Raw genomic sequence first — 13,812 nt, forward strand, 5'->3', positions numbered from 1 at the left:
TCAGGGAATTAGAGGGCAGGTCCTCTCATGGATTAGGAACTGGTTGAAGACCAGGAAGCAGAAAGTGGGTGTCAATGGGTAATTTTCACAACGAAGAGTGTTAAAAAGCACTGTGCCCCAAGGATCTGTCCTGGGACCGGTGCTTTTCAACCTGTTCATAAATGACCTGGAGACAGGGTTAAGCAGCGAGGCGGCCAAGCTTGTGAATGACACTAAACTTTTCTGAGTGGTGAAGACGAGAAGGGATTGTGGAGAACTCCGGAAGGATCTCTCCAAACCACCACATATGGGCTAATGGGTTTTGAGCTGTCTGTGACAGATCAGGAGAGGGATCTTGGGGTGCTGGTGGACAGCTCAATGAAAGTGTGTGGTGGCGGCGAAGAAAGCTGATTCCATGCTTGGAATCATTAGACAAGGTATTGAGAATAAGACAGCTAATATTATAATGGCATTGTACAAATCAATGATAAGGCCATACCTGGAGCATTGAGTCCAGTTCTGGTTGCCACACCTCAAAAAGGATATAGTGGAAATGGAAAAGGTGCAGAGGAAAGTGACCAAAATGATTACTGGGCTGGGGTACCTACCTTATGAAGAAAGGCTACAGCATTCAGAGCTCTTTGGCCTAGAAAAAAGGCGCCTGAGGGGAACAGGATTGAGACATACAAAATTATGCAGGGGATGGATAGCGTGGATAAGGGATGTTCTTTTCCCTCTCACACAACACTAGAACCAGGGGACATCTACTAAATTGAGTGCTGAGAGAATTAGGACAGACAAAAGAAAATATTTATTTACTCAGTGTGTAATTAGTCTGTGGAACTCCTGGCCTGGATGCCTTTAAGCTATTTCTGTCCAATGTTGCATATACACAACAGGGACCAAATGTGTACACCTGTGGGCTGGGCAAAAATGAGGTAATTGGACAAATTTCTGGAGGAAAAGTTATCACAGGTTACAAGCCATGATGGGCTTGAGCAACCTCCTGATTTAAAAGTAGGCTGCCTCAGACTGCCAGATGCAAAAGAGGGCACCAGGATGTAGGTCTCTTGTAGTCTTACGTGATCCCTGAGGCATCTGGTGGGCCACTGTGAGATACAGGAAGTTGGACTAGATGGGCTTTTGGCTTGATCCAGCAGGGCTCTGCTTATGTTTATGACTAAAGATGCCAGGGCTGGAAGCTTGTGCATGAAAAACATGTGGTTTCCATGGAACTATGAAACTCTCCTCCAACTATGACAACTACAAAAAGCACCAGTGTTTTCCCAAAACTCCCCAAAAAATGTGGACATCACACACACACACACACACACACACACACACACACACACACACACACACACTTTTCTGGAGAATGGAGCTGAATCAGTTTCCCAGACAAAGGGTCGGTTTTTCCACAATGCAGCCTGAAAGCATGACATCGAGTGGTAAGTACAGAAGGTGGGACAGTGAACCAACAAGCCCCCTTCATTGGTCTTTCATCCAGCCAGCTGCTAACAGAGTTGCTCCAGTTGTCTTCAATACTCTTCCAGTTGGATGAGAGTGAATAGGAAGAGGATTGTGGTCCCATCCTATCAAATTCTCCAGTGCTGCTGCAGCTATGCCAACGGGGCGTGCACTACAACCTGTGGTGGGGAGGCAGTCACAGAGGCCTCCTCAAGGTAAGGGAAAATTTGTTCCCTCACCTCAGGGCTGCATTGCGGCTGCACTGGTGCTGGAAAATTGGATAGGACTGAGCCCTGTGTCAGCGGCAGACGCGTTCTTCCTCCAGTGCAGTGGTTCTCAAACTCTGGGAGAGTTTGAGAGCCACTAAGTTCTTGCATGGGTGGGAGGGGGGAGGCAGCAGGGGCAGGGGGAGGCAGCAGGGCAATCCCCAGGACCCAAGCCCCTGCAGCCTCTCGGGGGTGTGGGGAGCCCGGCACAACCTGCAGCAGTGAAAGTAGATGCGGAGTGATCATGCCCCGCCTCTGCTTTACGTGTACCCAAGCCCCTGCAGACCCCCTGAGCGGTGCTATCCCCGAGGATTGCAATGCTGCCTCCTCCCTGCCTCCAGGCTGCCCCCGCCCCTTAAGGGGGCAGGGGCCAGGACCCGCAGGCTAGTGCGTCACGACCCCCCAGTTTGAAAAGCCCTGCTCTAGTGCCACAGGTGGAAGGAAAGGGCAAACCTCTTTCAGCTCCAGATCATCTCTCCCTGCCGACCCAGCTGCTTACAAAAGCCACCAAGCAAACAGGGAGAAGCAATCTGGATCCAGCTTGTCTGTGCCCCCACTTCCCTTCCCTTGGGCTGCTCTTCGCACACAGCCATTATCCTCTACACTGGTTCGGTTTCAAATGAATAGGAGGGGTGGAGCATGCTGGAACACGAACAGGATGCTGAGAACCCTGTTCATTTGAAACCAGACCAATGTAGAAGATAAAGGCTGTGTGCCAAGAGCATCCCAAGAAAAGGGAAGGGAATTCCTTCACATGTTCACAGTTAAGTTTAATGAGCCTGGAATAGCCTTACAGTATGATTGTAACACTGGTTCAAAAACTTATCACTCCAATTGTTTCAGAGGTTTATAGGGTCTTTTTGAGGTCTAAGGCAACATTTTTTGGATTTCAGACAAAAAAGGCACATTTTTTTAAAAGTTAAATTTGGACTTCACTCTTATAGCCAAAAACGTTTACTTTCACAGCAACCTCAGAGGAGCCCACACCCTGCCTTTCTGTATGAGTCAAGGGTGCTGACTCCTGTTGGCAGGAGGCAAGCCAAGCACTTTGTTATGCAGACATAAAATGGGCAACCTCTTCTGAGGGCAAGCCTGAGGACATCTCTGCATTGAGAGTGACTGAATGGTCCACACCCACTGCAGAGAGGCAAGAATAACCTACCACTGCCTTCACATCACTCTTACACACCAAGAGAATAAAGTTTAGAAAGTGCAAGAGTAAGAATTAGATATCCTCAGTGGAGTCTCTATATTAATCACTGTTTTGAATGAGCCTCTGGATTGGAAGGGGGTACACCCAAATCAGGGATTCATGCAGAGGCACAAAAGGCATCTCCCCTGAGGATGAGGAATTCTGATCGAATTTCTCCCAAAACACCAAGGCAAGGCAGAATTATCTGTTCCTAACATAAGCTGAATGGAAGGAGATGAGGGTGGTAAACCATGCAGAGATAGAATGGCAGCTGCCTCTGCTATGAGGTGCTCTGGGCTCACAGGATCTTTTAATAAACTTACTTTCCACAGCACATAAACGAATCTCCTGCAGCACACGCTTTGAAAATTACTGATCTAAGGGAAGTTCAATCGAGTTTTCTTCTTCTCTGGGGATAAAATTTCCTACTCCTCCTGATGAAACATTTTCACATATTAGGGCCACTGGAGTTAGTGTAAAATGTAACCATCTAGAAGCTGAACCAGAAGTTCACAAATACCAATTTTAATAAGCCAATATTCATTACTTGGGGGTGCCACCAAACCCCTCCCCACCAACTCTGGCTCATAAAGAGAGCTTAGGAGAAACCTGGGTTCTTCTCTCACTTGTGCTGAAGTCTGGAGATGATAAGGAGCCACAGGAGTGATTCCCACCGCTTGGGAGAGATTCCTGCTGCGTCTTACCTTCTTCAACCTGCAGGGCAAATGAGAGTTCTGGAAAAGGGATTGTGCGCTGGATTAGTGTGCTACGCATTAGAGGCACTCCCTCCTAACAAGCAGATTTGTGGACCTCGGGTTTAATTAATGTGAGTAATAATCGAATCCTAGAAGAGAGCAATTCAAGGTTAGTTAAGAAATGTGTTCCAGACTTCCCGTAAACAGCTCATCATAATACACTTTCATAACTGTTTGGTAACGGATCCGATGCAGCATGTCAAACTTCTGGGAAAATGGCAAACACTCTTAAGCAGTTTGCCAACTCACTAAGAACCTAAAACAGATGTAATGAGGTTAAATGTTTTAAAAACCAAGATCCTGACATAAAAAGAACACCATAAGAACCTTAGCAAAACTGGCTTATTTACAGTATCAGAAATGCATTAAGGCAAAAGAAAAACACTCATCAATCCATATATATGCATCCAAACTTTTTAAAGAGTATTCTCAGTTCTACCATTGCTTCTTATACTTTGCACTCCAAATTTGGGGTAGGACAACAGGAAATAATTCGCTATTTTGTTTTTTTGTGTTTTTTTTAAAGAAAGTTCAAAATTCTACATTCAAGCAGGATCTTCCAGCTGCTCAAACTGCTCTCTGGGGCTGGGCAGACAGATGGGTGGACTTCCTCCCATCAGCTCAGGTAGCTCTATCGTAGTGGTACTGGTGTCTGCTTTGTGGTCCTATAAACCACAGAGAGCTCTTGAATCCAGGGCAACCAAGATGAACAAAGGCCTATGCAACACAAAATGTACAGATGCAGGGCCAGCCTGTCCATGAGGCAAATGAGCCTATTCACACTGGGTGATGAAATGAGGTCAGAGGAGAAGGGGCAGCAAATGAACACCTGCCACGTCACCCCACTCCACTACCATGGAAGGAGCTCATCTGCACGGACTCTTTAATCAAAGCAGGATATACAAGGCATCATGGGATCGTTCCCAGAATGAGCCATTTCCTGCTCCATTAAGGAGGTCATGCAGAGGAAGGAGTGTAGCCCCCACAATCCTTGGAGTCTGCAATCTAGTTCCCTCATCTTGCTCCTTTCGCCACTGGGGAAGGAGCAATATGAGAAAAAGGTAGGGATTCGGATAGCTGTGTTCCAAAGACTGGAATCTCACCTGGCTCCTTCTGCACTGGCTCTTAAAACTAAATAGGAAATGCAAGAGCCTGGTGGAGGAAGGTGCAAGGTCACTCTTTCCTCCTTGTAGGCTCATTGAACAAAGCAGAAAATATCAAGCACGCTGGGATCCCAATGTGCTCCACATTTCTTGGTTTGATTTAAGGAGGAAGGAACCAGAAGAGATGAGGCGCTGGGGGTGGGCAGTGGTGCTAGCTTCAACCGATCCAGTATGGATGACATGTACAAAAAATAAAATGTACATTAAATACCAAATATAAACACTGACAAGACCAAGAAAACTTCACAGCAGATGAACTTGTTTACATGTTTTAAAGCAAATTTACATATTTTAGACAAGGCCTTCCTCCTTATAACTGCTCTGGACCAGGGTATCTTAGAGATCGCCTGCTCCCGTAAATCCGGCTCGTCCTCTTAGGTCATCAGAGAAGGCCTTTTTACAAGTGCTGCCGCCTAGGGAGGTACGTGGGGCGGCGGCAAGAAATAGGGCCTTCTCAGTAGTGGCACCAACGCTATGGAACTCCCTTCCCCTTGACTTAAGAATGGCTCCCTCTCTTGAGACCTTTCGGCGAGGCCTGAAGACCCTTCTGTTTAAACAAGCCTTCTGAGTTCTCGGCCTTTTAACATCTTTTAATATTTTTTACAGGCCTGATTCTTTTATGACTTGCTGCTGCTCTATGCTCTTTTTACCTATTTTTTACTCTGACTGCTGTTTTTTATGATGTGTTAATATGTTTTTATTTGTTTTTAAATTATGTTTTTAATATGTTGTAAGCCGCTTTGAGTCCCTTCGGGGAGAAAGGCGGGGTAAAAATAAAGTTATCATTATTATTATTATTATTATTATTATTATTATTATTATTATTATTATTACAAACCAGACTTTTAAGACATTTTAACACATTCCACTTTTAAGCACACAAAACCTGGTGTTTTAAAAGGTATCAGGCTTACTCAAAGAAAACTCCGTATTGAAGAACGCAGAATTATTTTTAATTATTATATATCCCAATTTCTACTGCCATATACACTCTCAGGACAGTTCACATCAGCAGAACATCAGCCCAAATCATAGTTACAATTCAAAGCAATACAAAATAGTTCAAACCAACACAAAACAGTCACAATGCTACCAAAATAGGAGCCAGAATCATTATTACATATATATCATCTCTAGAAAGGGCTGGAGAAAGTCCCTGTGGGAAACCTGCTGTCATTCAGTGTAGAGTAGACAGTACAGTATGGAGTTAGGCAGCTTCACTTGTTCCTATACATTTCTTAGAAGAGGAAACAACTATTCTTTTGTCAAGAGATCATACAATAGACAGCCAAGCAAATCCTCAACACTAGGCAAGGCAATCAACTTAATGTGATCCTCCAAACCCCCTTTCTGAAATGATCCCCAAACCCAATGCACTGTCAGTCCAACTGAGGAACAAATCATTTTTAAACTGGCAACCTGGGAGTAGAGCTTAGTGGGGCAGCTCCTGCTTTGCATGTGTAGGATCCCAGGTTCATACCCTGGTACCTGCAGTTAAAAGGATTTCAGACTGCTACGCTAGGAAAGACCTCTGCCTGAGACTTGGGGGGGGGGGAGGAACTGACAATCCCAAGAGATAGACCAATGATCTAACTCTATACAAGCCAGATCTATAAGCTCAGAACCAGAACAAACTATATGGAGATGACACCTGCTTTGAATGCAGAAGACCCAAATGTTTGCTTCATGACATCTCCAGTTCAAAGGATCTCCAGTAGCAAGGCTAGGAAATATTGAACCCTTGGAGAGTTGCTGTCAGTTGTACAAGATAATACTGGGCTAGAAGGACCAGTCCTCTGAATCAGTATAAGCCAGCTTCATATCATAGAATCCTAGAGTTGGGGACGGTCTTGTAGACCACCTGGTCAGATAATTCGCAGCTACAGCATTCCCAACAGGTGGCTATCTAAGATTTCTGGTGGGGGAAAGCTCACCACACACATCCCTAGGTAACTGGCTCCATTGACCAACTGCTCTTACTGTTTATCTTAATACTCCACCAAAACCTACCCTTGCTACTTAAGCCTATGAGATTTAGAACTGCCCCTGGGGCAGCAGACAAGACTTTGCCTTCTTCTACGTGACAGCACTTAAGGGACCTTCTGGAGATATGTTCAAATAGGAAGAAGAAAAACAAAATGGCTTCCACATCCCCTATTCCCAACCTTGCCAACTCTTCAGTGACTCCCAGATGGAGCTAAAACTCAGATGTCATAAGAAGAGCTGAAAGGGAAAAGAAGAGAAAGCTTTAAATTGTTCAGAAAGCACCTGCGGAAAAACCTGTTCACAGTTACCATTCTGAACACATTCCAGCTCAGCAGCAACTCTCTGGCTTTTATAAGCTCTCCCCCCCACCACCACCCAACTTGGTCTTTCAGAAAGCCAGAGATGTTATGGAACAGGTTTCAAGAATGGAATATGAAGCTTAAAAGCAGCCTCAGGTGCTCCTTTCCATCAAAAGGGTGAATTGACAGCCACGGCTGCAGACAGGGGACTTGGCAACTTCAGTTAGATGAGGAGTGAAGTCACAGGTTCATTTGTTTTGAAAGCGCTTAGAACGCAGGGCCTTTGCTCAAGGAACACACACAGCTAACCCAAGTGCAGCATTGCAGTCCCCTCCCCACTCCCGGATCCCATCTGTGAGGAGAGAAAAACTTGGAGGAAAAAAAGTTATGCCTTCTGCCCCTTGCACGCCTGGGACTGGTACTTTAAGGAAGAAAAGACTTCCAGGATAAATTTGAATCACTCTTAATTCCTGATGACAGGCTTTGTTGTCTGGGAGCAGACCAGTTCGAATCCATAATAAACAAAACAAAAGGAATATTATTTCCCTTACTGTGCGAACAAATATTTTCCAACCATGGAAAATAGCTTTCATATGGGGAGGGGGAAAAAAAAGAAGAAATGTAGCCGTACACCAAACCAGAGGAGGAGAAAGGGGAATGAAACTAGGAACGTGGGCAATGGTACAAAAATGTATAAATCACATTTTGTTTGCATAGGAAACACCAGACTGGAAGGAAGCACCCTGCTGAGGCACACATCCTTAAGAACAAGGAGGCATGTCTGACATTCTTTTTGAAAGGATGAAGGTAGCACAAAGCATTTCGCCACCTGAGGTAGAACACCCAAAAGGCTCCCCACATCACTGCTTACAGTGGTTAAAATACAAGACAACTTTTTGCACTTAATGGTACCCCAACATCTGCAGGCCTGGCTCTCCTGTGAGAACTTTCTCTAGTCTAGTCCAATGCCCCTAACTTGGGGCTCACTCCAACAACAACTTCCCATGCTGTCATCCCCATAAAGGTTTGCGTAAATGCTACAGCTTCAACACAGATCATAAGAGGTCTGTGGAATGAGGTGCAAGGGCCATCTAGTCCAGCATCCCATTTCTCACAGTGGCCTAACAGATGCCTTTTGGAAGCCCACAAGGAGGGCGGGTATACTCCCCTCCCTTCATTGCTCTTCTGCAACTAGCACTCAGCAACATTCTGCCTCTGAACGTGGAAGCAATACATAGCCATTGACAAGATTTGTCCTGTACGGTGTTTTGTAATCCCTTTTTAAAGCCATCTTAAATGAGTCACCATTACAACATCTTGCAATAGCAAATTTCATGGATTGATGACAAACTGTGTGAAGGAAAGCTTCCTTTTGTCGATCCTAAATGTCCTGCCAATGGTGGACGCAGAAAAAGCCTTCCCTAAGATGGTGCTCCACACGGCAGCCAAACAGTTTATCATTTTCCTTGCCCTTCCATCACAACCTCCCATTTCCAGCAGTAGCTATTCCCAAAAGCAAGAGTAAGACCAACAAGAGCATCAGCAAGTCGTGAGCAGATGGTTTGCAGAACTCTTCTTCAGGATAAATTTTCAGCAAAACAACAAAGGAGCAGGGAGGAAGGGGAGCTTCAATATATGATATAAATGCCCCATCATCTGAAATCTGTAACAATCTCACAATAAAGCATACACAACACATCTGCATATCACTTTCTCTACTCTGTCTTAAGATGGTTACAAACGGCTATGCGTTTGGGGTTTTTCCAACACACCCTGAAACATCTTTTGTTCTCCTCCCTTTTCCATTATTGTGTTACTGAAAATATAGCCAGGAGTAACACTCAAAAGTTTTCTCACTACTGTGTGATGCTTTAGGATCAAACTAGGCATATCAAAAGGTTAACCACAACTTTTCCATCTTTTAATTTACAAAAACAAAAAACAGCAGGTATGAGGGGCCCAAATTCAGGATGGGGTGGGTAACACTTTTCTTCCCATAGATAATCCAACAAAAATTATCACTATTAAAGCAGATACTTGGCTCATACCCTCCCCTCCTCCCATGGCAAATAGATGGTGGACGGCATTTCAGTTAAGAAAGGGTACAGGGGGGGGAGGGAGAGCCCACTACATCATAGTCCAAGAGACTCCCAAGGTGTTTTGTTTTTTTTAAAAAGTAAAATCTGGGACTGCAATAACACACTTCTCATTATGTATAGTTTTACCCTGTGTAGGTCCTAATAAAAGCAACAAAATAAATTTGATGTTCTTTTAAAAACCAACATGGCCTTACAAAAATCACTCTGTACTGCAGGGGTAAAAAAGGAACAGGATCATGGGTTGAGCTGTCCACTCCAAAACAAAGGCAAAAACATAAAAAAGACAACCTTAAGTCTTTGAAAAACTAATTGACTTGCAATTCTCCAATCCTTTGCGGCATTCCATATAACTAACACTTGCTTTAAAAAAAAAAAAATTCCCATTCTGTTTTCCCTCAACTCAATCTGTTTTAAAATTTGCACAACCTGTACACATAAGGCTTCTGGTTTTGGAATCACACTGCAGTAAAACCCAACATAACCTATCCAACCAGTAATGACCACAGCCGGGTGGAGTGGAGGCAGGAAGGATGCTTTAATTTTCCAAATCAAAGCAGAGATCTTCATTATTTCAGCAGCCAGGGCTTTAAAGGCGCCACTGAAAATTGTAGGAGACTCTATGAAGTCTTGAAATTTGGCAACCCTAATAACACAAGTTGACAAACGTCAATTGCTTCCTTTTTGTGCAATCTGATAAAATGAAACGCGCTCCAAATTTTGCTCTGCCAGTGCAAGAGAATAACAGGGCATTTATGTTCTTTTAAAGAAAACGTTCTCCAGACATGTTGAAATGAATGAAGGTTTGCCTACACACATGACCAGCTGCACTTCAATGGTTTGTTGCAGACATATCATCAAGCATAGCCCCTCCTAAGACAGAATCTCCTTCCCCACCTCCAAGGGATACATAACCACCAACATTAACTGTTGTTAAGGGTAACCAGGCTCTCCACTGCACTGGATTCTTAGGTTACAAATCTATACACATTTTTCTGGGAGTCTCATTAAACTCACAGCACAATCCAGAGCAATCATTGCAAGGAGTGTTGCAAGCATTCCATAAGGCGCACCTCTTTAGGAATCAGTTGGACTGGTGCAAGGATGCGCACCAGTCCACAAAGGCCGCATCCAGCCTCCGTGCTTCCCAGGTAAGGTAAGGTTGCATGGAATAAGACAGCCAGCATGGGAGGTTGGGTAGGGCAGAATGGGAGTATTTAGAGGCGGGGGAGGTGAGCAGGCCAGTGGGCAGACTGGATCAAGAAGGGGGGGTGGGAACAGTCTCCAGCATTTAGGTCAGATCCTAACCCCTCCCCAGCAGCCCGACATTACACTGGGCTACTTGGAACCACTCCAGCGATTTCCCTCACACAGATCCAATTAGCCCATTGAGGTGGCTGGGGCGCTACTCAGGTTAAGGGGATAAATATCCCCTTATTCCAAGTTGTGCTGGATTCAACTCAAACCTTGTTCTGGAAACAGCACAGGCCAGTTGGCCTGCCTGTTCCAGTACAGGTTAGGATTTACAACCAAGACAACATGCATAGGATAACACTGCCAGAGAGCTAATAAAGCATAAGGGCTAAGGCCAAGCTATATGTTAGGAACTATCCCGTTCAAATTTCACCTCCGTGCTTACCAAAAATATTATATACCACTTTTTAACAAAAAAGTTCACAAAATGGTTTACAGACAAAATTAAATAACTAAAAGCCCAATCCTGGGCTCGACGCGCCGGCTTACCACTGGCGTGCACTGTCGCAAAAGTGCCATAAGGCACATTTGTGAGGTTTACCACTGGGCGAGCACCTGTGCTAGCCCAGAGCTGGGCTAGTGCTGGGCCGGAGCCCGGCCTCCACCACTCGGTGGTCACACTCACCACTGAGCTGCGGTGAGGAAAGTGGGGGCGGGGGGAGGTGTTCTCCTTCCCTCAGGAGAGAAGAGGCGGGCAGCTTGCGGGGGGGACGTAGCGGGGAGGGAGGGAGGCTCCACCAGATCCTACGAGAGAAGCATCTTTAAAAGTGCTGAATTATTATTTCAATGAGTTTCAATTCCTGGTTTAAATGCAAAACCTGTTAGTCCTACCCACATTTAATACTAGGGTCAGTGTATTCTTTAACCATGATTAGGGTGGGAAGATCGTTACAAGAGTGCCAGTGCAACATCTGCACCAGCACAGTGTGTCAAAGGCTTTAAAAATATACATCTGTATACATGCTTATGTACACAGACTGTAAGTGGAATGTACAGCTTGCAATATTTAAAAGTTCTTTGGCTCAATCTAAAAACATTTGAACACGTTTTTTGGCTAACTCTGAATCTCATTTGTGCAATGTATAAAATGTTAAAATTGCTAAGAAACCAACAGCTGGTCATGCGGCGCTGAGAGATTTGCCATCTTGCAAAACCTTTGGAAGACAAGACAGACAGTCCCAATTCAAATGCACACAAAGCACTAAGTTTAAGACATGTAGTCGGAAATTAGTGGTATGTTCCAGCATTTTTGCTAAATCTTTTCACCATGTTTCTACTTTGTGCTGCAGTGAGCAAAACCAAAGAATGCCCAATGCCAACCACATGCCAGCATTATCAGTTTTGGGTTCAGGTCCCAATGCAAAGGGCACCAATTTTGCCAGAATCAACACCCTCAGAGCAACAGGTGCACCAAGGCCTGAGAATACAACAGGTCATTATCAAAAACCCTGAATGAGAGCATTGCATACTGTATTGGCGAAGCCAGTGATCTTCAACCTGTGGGTTGTGACCGCAATGGGGTTATGAAATTTCATGGGGGGAGATTGCGGCAGCTTCACTCTCAGTGACATCCATCCACCCTGCCTCTGCTGAGCTCAGATTTATGCCTTAAAAGGCATTAAAAATGTCACTTCCACTTTCTCGGTGAAACCAGAAGTTGCATTTTTTGTTTTACATTCAGAAGCCCCTCCGGAGGCAAGGGGAGCAGAGCAGAGCTCCCCTCGCTTCTGGAAGGGATGCACACGGGGTGTGTGTGCGTGTGCCCCCGAACCTGATCCACGGATAAGTGAATCCATGAATATGGGATCCATGGATATGGGGCCCCCTACACGTAGCATTTGTATAACACTTTTGAATGTTGAAAGTGCTTCATTAGTATTGTGGAGTGTGTCTCCATACTCTAAGTACATAGAATTTAAACAATTACATATTCTTTCGTTTACCCTGGCCCTCATCGCATCCCTCCCTTCTGCCATCTTCCTTGTGTCAACACCAAGACTGTTCCTTGAGGCAAGGACCTGTCTTTTCATTCTGTGTAAATTGCCACGTGCAAAGATGGCACAATTTTAAAAAATTGTGACATACTCCTTATAATAACCCTGTAAAGTACTGTCATTCCCATATCACTGCAAGGGATTCAAGGCCAAGAGGAGTAGCTTGCTTAAGAATTTGAATTGAAGAAATAACAAATTTGTTGCTCAGTCTCTTGGCCACTGTGCTACAAAAACTCAGGGTCAAGATGGACTCTTGTTCTTATCCGGAGGTGCTCTTAACAGTGTATAGTACAGGTGACAGAGTCCTTGGCCAGAGTTCCCACAGAGAGACCTCTTGTACAACGCACAACTCGGTTTTAAAGAGCCCTTTTACAGGCAGCAAGATTTCCCATTCAATCAAGATTAAAAACAGAAACTCTTCTGCAACGTGGGCGAGATTAACACAGCCGTCCAATTTCATGACCTCTTCTGTACAATACAATAACAACATCTTTAAAAAAAGAAAATCCAGCATGCACACATTTCTAACATATAAGATATGGCGATTTTGACCAGATGCTTGGAAATCTGCTTGAAGCAAAAACCAGTTCCAAGAGTTTTCTTGTAATGACAGTCTTCCAAACATGAGATGGTAAAAGGGGCAAAACACACACACACACACACACACACACACACACAGCAAAACTTCAGCAAAATCCCACATTACACAACTCACAACTCATACTCTGCACCACTGATTTTATTTCATCCCACAAACACGCATGCCCCCCTCCAAAATAGCTTTTAACCTTCCCACCCACCCTTTCCAAAGAAAAAAGTAGAAAAAAGGAAAAGCTGGAATAAACAGCTTCCTGCTCTTGTGCATCATAGATTAATGTGTCACACTCCAAACTTTCCTAAGCCTTTACTGCAGCTGGCAGTTACCGGAGTCCTTTGAAGCAAATCTAAGTGGGATATTCCATTTTGCAAGCAACACTTCTGTAGTCAAAAGATCTTGCTCTGCGGGGATTTAATGCAAAACCACTCAGACTAGAGAGAGAGACGCCATCAGCAAGGAAGGGCCAAGAAGTGTTTCCAAGTCCATGTAACACCATTATGGAGGGTGTCGGCTTAGGAACTGTCATAAACACTTCATAATCACTCAGAAACAAACTGAGTTGCCTGGAGCACATTAGTTTATTAAGTGCTGAATAGGTGTCCAGCTGAACAGAGAATGGAAGTACAACACTAGAGATAAGAGAGTGAGGCTTAGCATTTGATGTTAAGGAATGGAGCGTGGGGGAGAGGGCTTCTTAAAAACCAAAAACAATTAAATATAGAAACCTAAAAAAGAAGTGGCATCACACAGTTCTGAAGGGCAG

General features: G+C 44.5%; 1 protein-coding gene across 4 annotated transcripts in view; it reads right to left on the reverse strand.

Annotated features, from left to right (window-relative positions):
* The window catches only part of BCAS3 (BCAS3 microtubule associated cell migration factor), a 544,854-nt gene that overhangs the window by 514,995 nt on the left and 16,047 nt on the right, over nucleotides 1-13,812 (reverse strand). The gene's annotated exons all lie outside the window — the stretch shown is intronic.

The sequence above is a fragment of the Tiliqua scincoides genome, chromosome 8 (genome assembly GCF_035046505.1).
Source record: "Tiliqua scincoides isolate rTilSci1 chromosome 8, rTilSci1.hap2, whole genome shotgun sequence".
Taxonomy (NCBI): Eukaryota; Metazoa; Chordata; class Lepidosauria; order Squamata; family Scincidae; genus Tiliqua; species Tiliqua scincoides.